The sequence below is a fragment of the Salmo salar genome, unplaced genomic scaffold (assembly GCF_905237065.1).
Source record: "Salmo salar unplaced genomic scaffold, Ssal_v3.1, whole genome shotgun sequence".
NCBI classification, from domain to species: Eukaryota; Metazoa; Chordata; class Actinopteri; order Salmoniformes; family Salmonidae; genus Salmo; species Salmo salar.
The window spans coordinates 248,719-261,095 of record NW_025550951.1 but is presented as its reverse complement, the minus strand read 5'-3'; positions in this window follow the sequence as shown (position 1 = coordinate 261,095).

Here is a 12,377-nt window from a genome sequence, read left to right as displayed (position 1 = left end):
TAGTTGAGGTAATATAATGTAGGTAGGGGTACCAGGTAGTTGTAGGTAATATAATGTAGGTAGGGGTACCCGGTAGTTGAGAGGTAATATAATGTAGGTAGGGGTACCAGGTAGTTGAGGTAATATAATGTAGGTAGGGGTACCAGGTAGTAGAGGTAATGTGTGCATGTAGGTAGGGGTACCAGGTAGTTGAGGTAATGTGACATGTAGGTAGGGGTATTAGGTAGTTGAGGTAATATTACATGTAGGTAGGGGTACCAGGTAGTTGAGGTAATATAATGTAGGTAGGGGTACCAGGTAGTTGAGGTAATATAATGTAGGTAGGGGTACCAGGTAGTAGAGGTAATGTGTACATGTAGGTAGGGGTACCAGGTAGTTGAGGTAATATAATGTAGGGAGGGGTACCAGGTAGTAGAGGTAATGTGCACATTTAGGTAGGGGTACCAGGTAGTTGAGGTAATATAATGTAGGTAGGGGTACCAGGTAGTTGAGGTAATATAATGTGGGTAGGGGACCAGGAGTTGAGGTAATATAATGTAGGTAGGGGTAGCAGGTAGTTGAGGTAATGTGTACATGTAGGTAGGGGTACCAGGTAGTTGAGGTTATATAATGTGGGTAGTGGTACCAGGTAGTTGAGGTCAATGTGTACATGTAGGTAGGGGTACCACGTAGTAGAGGTAATATAATGTAGGTAGGGGTACCAGGTAGTTGAGGTAATATAATGTAGTAGGGGTACCAGGTAGTTAGGTAGTTGAGGTAATATAATGTAGGTAGGGGTACCAGGTAGTTGAATGTAATATAATGTAGGTAGGTGTACCAGGTAGTTGAGGTAATATAACGTAGGTAGGGGTACCAGGTAGTTGAGGTAATGTGTACATGTAGGTAGGGGTACCAGGTAGTTGTAGGTAATATAATGTAGGTAGGGGTACCAGGTAGTTGAGGTAATATAATGTACCGTAGGGGTACCAGGTAGTTGTAGGTAATATGATGTAAGTAGGGGTACCAGGTAGTTGATGTAATATAATGTAGGTAGGGGTACCAGGTAGTTGTAGGTAATAGAATGTAGGTAGGGTACCAGGTAGTTGAGGTAATGTGTACATGTTGGTAGGGGTAACAGGTAGATGTAGGTAATATAATGTCGGTATGGGTAACAGGTAGTTGTAGGTAATATAATGTAGGTAGGGGTACCAGTTAGTTGAGGTAATATAATGTAGGGAGGGGTACCAGGTAGTAGAGGTAATGTGTACATGTAGGTACGGGTACCAGGTAGTTGAGGTAATGTGGACATGTAGGTAGGGGTATCAGGTAGTAGAGGTAATGTGTACATGTAGGTAGGGGTACCAGGTAGTTGAGGTAATATAATGTAGGTAGGGGGACCAGGTAGTTGAGGTAATGTGTACATGTAGGTAGGGGTACCAGGTAGTTGAGGTAATATAATGTAGGGAGGGGTACCAGGTAGTAGAGGTAATGTGTACATGTAGGTAGGGGTACCAGGTTGTAGAGGTAATGAGGAAATGTAGGTAGGGGTACCAGGTAGTTGAGGTAATATAATGTAGGTATGGGGACCAGGTAGTTGTAGGTAATATAATGTAGGTACGGGTACCAGGTAGTTGAGGTAATATAATGTGGGTAGGGATACCAGGTAGTTGAGGTAATATAATGTAGGTAGGGGTATCAGGTAGGTGAGGTAATATAATGTAGGTAGGGGTACCAGGTCGAGGTAGGTAATATAATGTGGGTAGGGATATCAGGTAGTTGAGGTAATATAATGTAGGTAGGGGTACCAGGTAGTTGAGGTAATGTGTACATGTAGGTAGGGGTACCAGGTAGTTGAGGTAATATAATGTAGGTAGTGGGACCAGGTAGTTGAGGTAATATAATGTAGGGAGGGGTACCAGGTAGTAGAGGTAATGTGTACATGTAGGTAGGGGTACCAGGTAGTTGAGGTAATATAATGTAGGGAGGGGTACCAGGTAGTAGAGGTAATGTGTACATTTAGGTAGGGGTACCAGGTAGTTGAGGTAATATAATGTAGGTAGGGGTACCAGGTAGTTGAGGTAATATAATGTGGGTAGGGGTACCAGGAGTTGAGGTAATATAATGTAGGTAGGGGTAGCAGGTAGTTGAGGTAATGTGTACATGTAGGTAGGGGTACCAGGTAGTTGAGGTTATATAATGTGGGTAGTGGTACCAGGTAGTTGAGTCAATGTGTACATGTAGGTAGGGGTACCAGGTAGTAGAGGTAATATAATGTAGGTAGGGGTACCAGGTAGTTGAGGTAATATAATGTAGTTAGGGGTACCAGGTAGTTGAGGTAGTTGAGGTAATATAATGTAGGTAGGGGTACCAGGTAGTTGAATGTAATATAATGTAGGTAGGTTTACCAGGTAGTTGAGGTAATATAATGTAGGTACGGATACCAGGTAGTTGAGGTAATGTGTACATGTTGGTAGGGGTACCAGGTAGATGTAGGTAATATAATGTCGGTAGGGGTACCAGGTAGTTGTAGGTAATATAATGTAGGTAGGGGTACCAGTTAGTTGAGGTAATATAATGTAGGGAGGGGTACCAGGTAGTAGAGGTAATGTGTACATGTAGGTAGGGGTACCAGGTAGTTGAGGTAATGTGGACATGTAGGTAGGGGTATCAGGTAGTAGAGGTAATGTGTACATGTAGGTAGGGGTACCAGGTAGTTGAGGTAATATCATGTAGGTAGGGGGACCAGGTAGTTGAGGTAATGTGTACATGTAGGTAGGGGTACCAGGTAGTTGAGGTAATATAATGTAGGGAGGGGTACCAGGTAGTAGAGGTAATGTGTACATGTAGGTAGGGGTACCAGGTAGGTGTAGGTAGGGGTACTAGTTAGTTGTAGGTAATATAATGTGGATAGGAGTACCAGGTAGTTGAGGTAATGTGTACATGTAGGTAGGGGTACCAGGTTGTAGAGGTAATGAGGAAATGTAGGTAGGGGTACCAGGTAGTTGAGGTAATATAATGCAGGTATGGGGACCAGGTAGTTGTAGGTAATATAATGTAGGTAGGGGTACCAGGTAGTTGAGGTAATATAATGTGGGTAGGGATACCAGGTAGTTGAGGTAATATAATGTAGGTAGGGGTATCAGGTAGGTGAGGTAATATAATGTAGGTAGGGGTACCAGGTAGTTGAGGTAATGTGTACATGTAGGTAGGGGTACCAGGTAGTTGAGGTAATGTGTACATGTAGGTAGGGGTACCAGGTAGTTGAGGTAATATAATGAAGGTAGGGGTACCAGGTAGTTGAGGTAATATAATGTAGGTAGGGGTACCAGGTAGTTGTAGGTAATATAATGTGGGTAGGGATATCAGGTAGTTGAGGTAATATAATGTAGGTAGGGGTACCAGGTAGTTGAGGTAATGTGTACATGTAGGTAGGGGTACCAGGTAGTTGAGGTAATGTGTACATGTAGGTAGGGGTACCAGGTAGTTGAGGTAATATAATGAAGGTAGGGGTACCAGGTAGTTGAGGTAATATAATGTAGGTAGGGGTACCAGGTAGTTGTAGGTAATATAATGTAGGTAGGGGTACCAGGTAGTTGAGGTAATAAAATGTACGTAGGGGTACCAGGTAGTTGTAGGTAATATGATGTAGGTAGGGGTACCAGGTAGTTGATGTAATATAATGTAGGTAGGGGTACCAGGTAGTTGTAGGTAATAGAATGTAGGTAGGGGTACCAGGTAGTTGAGGTAATGTGTACATGTAGGTAGGGGTACCAGGTAGATGTAGGTAATATAATGTCGGTAGGGGTACCAGGTAGTTGTAGGTAATATAATGTAGGTATGGGGTACCATGTAGTTGAGGTAATATAATGTAGGGAGGGGTACCAGGTAGTAGAGGTAATGTGTACATGTAGGTAGGGGTACCAGGTAGTTGAGGTAATGTGGACATGTAGGTAGGGGTATCAGGTAGTAGAGGTAATGTGTACATGTAGGTAGGGGTACCAGGTAGTTGAGGTAATATAATGTAGGTAGGGGGACCAGGTAGTTGAGGTAATGTGTACATGTAGGTAGGGGTACCAGGTAGTTGAGGTAATATAATGTAGGGAGGGGTACCAGGTAGTAGAGGTAATGTGTACATGTAGGTAGGGGTACCAGGTAGTTGTAGGTCGGGGTACTAGTTAGTTGTAGGTAATATAATGTGGATAGGAGTACCAGGTAGTTGAGGTAATGTGTTCATGTAGGTAGGGGTACCAGGTTGTAGAGGTAATGAGGAAATGTAGGTAGTGGTACCAGGTAGTTGAGGTAATATAATGTAGGTATGGGGACCAGGTAGTTGTAGGTAATATAATATAGGTAGGGGGACCAGGTAGTTGTAGGTAATATAATATAGGTAGGGGTACCAGGTAGATGTAGGTAATATAATGTAGGTAGGGAGACCAGGTAGTTGTAGGTAATATAATGCAGGTAGGGGGACCAGGTAGTTGTAGGTAATATAATGTAGGTAGGGGTACCAGGTAGTTGAGGTAATATAATGTAGGTAGGGGTACCAGGTAGTTGAATGTAATATAATGTAGTTAGGGGTATCAGGTAGTTGAGGTAATATAATGTGGGTAGGGGTACCAGGTAGTTGAGGTAATATAATGTAGGTAGGGGTACCAGGTAGGTGAGGTAATATAATGTAGGTAATTGTTCCAGGTCGTTGTAGGTAATATAATGTGGGTAGGGGTATCAGGTAGTTGAGGTAATATAATGTAGGTAGGGGTACCATGTAGTTGAGGTAATGTGTACATGTAGGTAGGGGTACCAGGTAGTTGAGGAAATGTGTACATGTAGGTAGGGGTACCAGGTAGTTGAGGTAATATAATGTAGGTAGGGGTACCAGGTCGTTTTAGGTAATATAATGTGGGTAGGGGTATCAGGTAGTTGAGGTAATATAATGTAGGTAGGGGTACCAGGTAGTTGAGGTAATGTGTACATGTAGGTAGGGGTACCAGGTAGTTGTGGAAATGTGTACATGTAGGTAGGGGTACCAGGTAGTTGAGGTAATATAATGTAGGTAGGGGTTCCAGGTCATTGTAGGTAATATAATGTAGGTAGGGGTACCAGGTAGTTGAGGTAATATAATGTAGGCAGGGGTACCAGGTAGTTGAGTAATATAATGTAGGTAGAGGTACCAGGTAGTTGTAGGTAATATAATGTAGGTACGGGGACGAGGTAGTTGTAGGTAATAAAATGTAGGTAGGGGTACCAGGTAGTTGATGTAATATAATGTAGGTAGGGGTATCAGGTAGTAGAGGTAAAATAATGTAGGTAGGGATACCAGATAGTTGAGGTAATATAATTTAGGTAGGGGTACCAGGTAGATGAGGTAATATAATGTAGGTAGGAGAACCAGGTAGTAGAAGTAATATAATGTAGGTGGGGTACCAGGTAGTTGAGGTAATATAATGTAGGTAGGGGTACCAGGTAGTTGAGGTAATATAATGTAGGTAGGGATACCAGGAAGTAGAGTTAATATAATGTAGGTAGGGGTACCAGGTAGTTGAGTTAATATAATGTAGGTAGGGGTACCAGGTAGTTGAGGTAATATAATGTGGGTAGGGGTACCAGGTAGTTGAGGTAATATAATGTAGGTAGGGGTACCAGGTAGGTGAGGTAATATAATGTAGGTAGGGGTACCAGGTCGTTGTAGGTAATATAATGTGCGTAGGGGTATCAGGTAGTTGAGATAATATAATGTAGGTAGGGGTACCAGGTAGTTGAGGTAATGTGTACATGTAGGTAGGGGTACCAGGTAGTTGAGGAAATGTGTACATGTAGGTAGGGGTACCAGGTAGTTGAGGTAATATAATGTAGGTAGGGGTACCAGGTAGTTGAGGTAATATAATGTAGGTAGGAGTACCAGGTAGTTGAGGTAATATAATGTAGGTAGGGGTACCAGGTAGTTGAGTAATATAATGTAGGTAGAGGTACCAGGTAGTTGTAGGTAATATAATGTAGGTAGGGGTACCAGGTAGTTGAGGTAATGTGTACATGTAGGTAGGGGTACCAGGTAGTTGAGGAAATGTGTACATGTAGGTAGGGGTACCAGGTAGTTGAGGTAATATAATGTAGGTAGGGGTATCAGGTAGTTGAGGTAATATAATGTAGGTAGGGGTACCAGGTAGTTGAGGTAATATAATGTAGGTAGGGGTACCAGGTAGTTGAGGTAATATAATGTGGGTAGGGGTACCAGGTAGTTGAGGTAATATAATGAAGGTAGGGGTACCAGGTAGTTGAGGAAATATAATGTAGGTAGGGATACCAGGTAGTAGAGGTAATATAATGTTGGTAGGGGTACCAGATAGTTGAGGTAATATAATGTAGGTAGGGGTACCAGGTAGTTGAGGTAATATAATGTAGGCAGGAGAACCAGGTAGTAGAAGTAATATAATGTAGGTGGGGTACCAGGTAGTTGAGGTAATATAATGTAGGTAGGGGTACCAGGTAGTTGAGGTAATATAATGTAGGTAGGGGTACCAGGTAGTTGAGGTAATATACTGCTCAAAAAATAAAGGGAACACTTAAACAACACAATGTAACTCCAAGTCAATCACACTTCTGTGAAATCAAACTGTCCACTTAGGAAGCAACACTGATTGACAATACATTTCACATGCTGTTGTGCAAATGGAATAGACAACAGGTGGAAATTATAGGCAATTAGCAAGACACCCCCAATAAAGGAGTGTTTCTGCAGGTGGTAACCACAGACCACTTCTCAGTTCCTATGCTTCCTGGCTGATGTTTTGGTCACTTTTGAATGCTGGCGGTGCTTTCACTGTAGTGGTAACATGAGACGGAGTCTACAACCCACACAAGTGGCTCAGGTAGTGCAGCTCATCCAGGATGGCACATCAATGCAAGCTGTGGCGATAAGGTTTGCTGTGTCTGTCAGCGTAGTGTTCAGAGCATGGAGGCGCTACCAGGAGACAGGCCAGTACATCAGGAGACGTGGAGGAGGCCGTAGGAGGGCAACAACCCAGCAGCAGGACCGCTACCTCCGCCTTTGTGCAAGGAGGAGCACTGCCAGAGCCCTGCAAAATGACCTCCAGCAGGCCACAAATGTGCATGTGTCTGCTCAAACGGTCAGAAACAGACTCCATGAGGGTGGTATGAGGGCCCGACGTCCACAGGTGGGGGTTGTGCTTACAGCCCAACACCGTGCAGGACGTTTAGCATTTGCCAGAGAACACCAAGATTGGCAAATTCGCCACTGGCGCCCTGTGCTCTTCACAGATGAAAGCAGGTTCACACTGAGCACATGTGACAGACGTGACAGTCTGGAGACGCCGTGGAGAACGTTCTGCTGCCTGCAACATCCTCCAGCATGACCGGTTTGGCGGTGGGTCAGTCATGGTGTGGGGTGGCATTTCTTTGGGGGCCGCACAGCCCTCCATGTGCTCGCCAGAGGTAGCCTGACTGCCATTAGGTACCGAGATGAGATCCTCAGACCCCTTGTGAGACCATATGCTGGTGCGGTTGGCCCTGGGTTCCTCCTAATGCAAGACAATGCTAGACCTCATGTGGCTGGAGTGTGTCAGCAGTTCCTGCAAGAGGAAGGCATTGATGCTATGGACTGGCCCACCCGTTCCCCAGACCTGAATCCAATTGAGCACATCTGGGACATCATGTCTCGCTCCATCCACCAACGCCACGTTGCACCACAGACTGTCCAGGAGTTGGCGGATGCTTTAGTCCAGGTCTGGGAGGAGATCCCTCAGGAGACCATCCGCCACCTCATCAGGAGCATGCCCAGGCGTTGTAGGGAGGTCATACAGGCACATGGAGGCCACACACACTACTGAGCCTCATTTTGACTTGTTTTAAGGACATTACATCAAAGTTGGATCAGCCTGTAGTGTGGTTTTCCACTTTAATTTTGAGTGTGACTCCAAATCCAGACCTCCATGGGTTGATAAATTGGATTTCCATTGATTATTTTTGTGTGATTTTGTTGTCAGCACATTCAACTATGTAAAGATAAAAGTATTTAATAAGATTTTTTCATTCATTCAGATCTAGGATGTGTTATTTTAGTGTTCCCTTTATTTTTTGGAGCAGTGTACAATGTAGGTAGGGGTACCAGGTAGTTGAGGTAATATAATGTAGGTAGGGGTACCAGGTAGTTGAGGTAATATAATGTAGGTAGGGGTACCAGGTAGTTGAGGTAATATAATGTAGGTAGGGGTACCAGGTAGTTGAGGTAATATAATGTGGGTAGGGGTACCAGGTAGTTGCGGTAATATAATGTAGGTAGGGGTACCAGGTAGTTGAGGTAATATAATGTAGGTAGGGGTACCAGGTAGGGCCATTCCCCCAGAAATGTCCGGGAACTTGCAGGTGCCTTGGTGGAAGAGTGGGGTAACATCTCACAGCAAGAACTGGCAAATCTGGTGCAGTCCATGAGGAGATGTACTGCAGTACTTAATGCAGCTGGTGGCCACACCAGATACTGATTGTTACTTTTGATTTTGACCCCCCCTTTGTCCAGGGACACATTATTCCATTTCTGTTAGTCACATGTCTGTGGAACTTGTTCAGTTTGTGTCTCAGTTGTTGAATCTTACGTTCATACAAATATTTCTACATGTTAAGTTTGCTGAAAATAAACGCAGTTGACAAGTGAGAGGACGTTTCTTTTTTGCTGAGTTTGTGGTAGTGGTGGAGTAGGGGTCTGAGGGCACAGTGTCTTGTGAAATCTGTGAATGTATTGTAATGTTTTAAAATTGTATAAACTGCATTAATTTTGCTGGACTCCTGGAAGAGCTATAATATATACAGTTGGGGGAAAAAATATTTGATCCCCTGCTGATTTTGTACATTTGCCCACTAACAAAGAAATGATCTATAATTTTAATGGTAGGTTTATTTGAACAGTGAGAGACAGATTAACAAAAAAATCCAGAAAAACGCATGTCAAAAATGTTATAAAATGATTTCCATTTTAATGAGGGAAATAAGTATTTGACCCCTCTGCAAAACATGACTTAGTACTTGGTGGCAAAACCCTTGTTGGCAATCACAGAGGTCAGACGTTTCTTGTAGTTGGCCACCAGGTTTGCACACATCTCAGGAGGGATTTTGTCCCACTCCTCTTTGCAGATCTTCTCCAAGTCATTAAGGTTTCGAGGCTGACGTTTGGCAACTCGAACCTTCAGCTCCCTCAAAAGATTTTCTATGGGATTAAGGTCTGGAGACTGGCTAGACCACTCCAGGACCTTAATGTGCTTCTTCTTGAGCTACTCCTTTGTTGCCTTGGCCGTGTGTTTTGGGCCATTGTCATGCTGGATTCCCCAGCACGACCCATTTTCAATGCCCTGGCTGAGGGAAGGAGGTTCTCACCCAAGATTTGACAGTACATGGCCCCGTCAAATGATGCGGTGAAGTTGTCCTGTCCCCTTAGTAGAAAAACACCCCCAAAGCATAATGTTTCCACCTCCATGTTTGACGATGGAGATGGTGTTCTTGGGGTCATAGGCAGCATTCCTCCTCCTCCAAACACGGCGAGTTGAGTTGATGCCAAAGAGCTCCATTTTGGTCTCATCGAACCACAACACTTTCACCAGTTGTCCTCTGAATCATTCAGATGTTCATTGGCAGACCTCAGACAGGCATGTATATGTATTCTTGAGCAGGGGGGACCTTGCGGGCGCTGCAGGATTTAAGTCCTTCACGGCGTAGTGTGTTACCAATTGCTTTCTTGGTGACTATGGTCCCAGCTGCCTTGAGATCATTGACAAGATCCTCCTGTGCAGTTCTGGGCTGATTCCTCACCGTTCTCATGATCATTGCAACCCCACGAGGTGAGATCTTGCATGGAGCCCCAGGCTGAGGGAGATTGACAGTTCTTTAGTGTTTCTTCCATTTGCGAATAATCGCACCAACTGTTGTCACCTTCTCACCAAGCTGCTTGGCGATGGTCTTGTAGCCCATTCCAGCCTTGTGTAGGTCTACAATCTTGACCCTGACATCCTTGGAGAGCTCTTTGGTCTTGGCCATGGTGGAGAGTTTGGAATCTGATTGATTGATTGCTTCTGTGGACATGTGTCTTTTTTACAGGTAACAAGCTGCGGTTAGAAGCACTCCCTTTAAGAGTGTGCTCCTAATCTCAGCTCGTTACCTGTATAAAAGACACCTGGGAGCCAGAAATCTTTCTGATTGAGAGGGGGTCAAATACTTATTTCCCTCATTAAAATGCAAATCAATTTATAACATTTTTGACATGCGTTTTTCTGGATATTTTTGTTGTTATTCTGTCTCTCACTGTTCAAATAAACATACCATTAAAATTATAGACTGATCCTTTCTTTATCAGTGGGCAAACGTACAAAATCAGCAGGGGATCAAATACTTTTTCCCCCCACTGTACAAATACAAGTATTCATTCCACCGATTCTGTTGAAAAAAAATTCATAAACGAAAGCAAATGGAACAAAATGGGGATAAACATACCTGAATCTGTCCAATAGAAACTCTCGTTTGCAACTGTTGGGACTAATGATTACACCCTAGATCAGCTAGATGCAGGCAGGAGTGTGAAAGGCGGTATTGAATGTGTCACTGTCTGTCACCTTGATTACTCAAACCTCATGATGGGTATAGGGAAAATGGGAGTATCATGTATTAGCCTAAACCTATCGATGTTACATTGAACTGGGTGGATGGAATATGAATGACAGTCATCCAATATGCTGTAATAGAAATAAGACCATGCTCATTAAAAAATATTGCGTCCTCCCTCATTTTAAACTGCAGCGACCGCCACTGAAATACATCCTTTCCTTATTTATTTCTACATTTCAATGCACAGCCTTTGAATCAGGTAATAATTCAACAAAAACGTGCTGCCTTTCTAATTGACACAAATATTCCTTTGAAAAACGCAAAATACCTTCACATTGTCTGTTTTAACAATGTAATAATAATGTCCCACTGTGGCTCAGTTGGTAGAGCATGGCGCTTGCAACGCCAGGGTTGTGGGTTCGATTCCCACGGGGGGCCAGTATTTAAAAGTGTAATAAAATGTATGCACTCTACTGTAAGTCGCTCTGGATAAGAGCGTCTGCTAAATGACGTAATAATAATAAATGCAATTTAGCAGAAGCTTTTATCCAAAGCGATTTAGTCATTCATACATTTTACGTATCGGTGGCCCCGTGAATCAAACCCACAACCCTGCTGGTGCAACCACCATAGTCTATTATATTTGATTGATTTAACCTTTATTTAACGAGGCAAGTCAGTTAAGAACAAATTCTTATTTTACAATGACGGCCTACCCCGACCAAACCCTCCCCTAACCCGGACGACACTGGGCCAAATGTGCGCCGCCCTATGGGACTCCCGATCACGGCCGGTTGTGATACAGCCCGGGATTGAACCCGGGTCTGTAGTGACACCTCTAGCGCTGCGATGCAGGGCCTTAGACCGCTGCACCACTCAGGACCACAATGTATAATTGAATACGTGTTTATAACAGTCAATAGCAGTGTATTAACTGTTTATATCAATGTACAGCACAGCTACCTATGCCCAGATGCGTTTCAAGAGCATCAAATATTTTGTTTCTAAACCCTCAGACCCCTGACTGGGAGCAGCATGGGGGACAGTGCCATCTAGTGGAACGAAAATGAAACTGTTATTCCAGATATTATATAATTATATAATGCGGAATCTTTACATTTCAAATAATTCATTCCTTTTCAACTCATTTATATTTAACTTTATTGTTTAATACCCTTTTTGATGTCCACTTATTAAAATAATTATGTTTTTGAACATGTACTGATTGCATTTTATTAATTTACCTACCTTGGAAGAATACCTATTTACAAATAACCAATAGAAACAGCCAACATATACTCCATCTTGAACCTGCCAACATATACGCCAATTTGTTATGTTCAAGTGTTCAATACAAGACTCCCTTGTGAAAGAGACCTCGTTCTCAATGGTGACTCCCCTGCTTAAATAAAGGTCAAATAAGTAAATGGAAGACTTTTATTTTGAAGAGTTTTGCTCGATTTGGACCCATTAATGTTGCTGATTTCACAGAGCTACTTGAGTGATTGATCGTCTCGGTCCGTGTTCACAGAGCTACTTGACTGATTGATCGCCTCGGACTTTATTAGAAGACTTGTAGTACTAGCTAGAATAAATAACCTTGCACGGAATGATCACCCTGTGGTTTCTCTGACCCAGGTACAGCCCCCCCCACCCTGACAACATCATGATCACCCTGTGGTTTCTCTGACCCAGGTACAGCCTCCCACCCTGACAACATCATGATCACCCTGTGGTTTATCTGACCCAGAGACAGCCTCCACCCTGACAACATCATGATCACCCTGTGGTTTCTC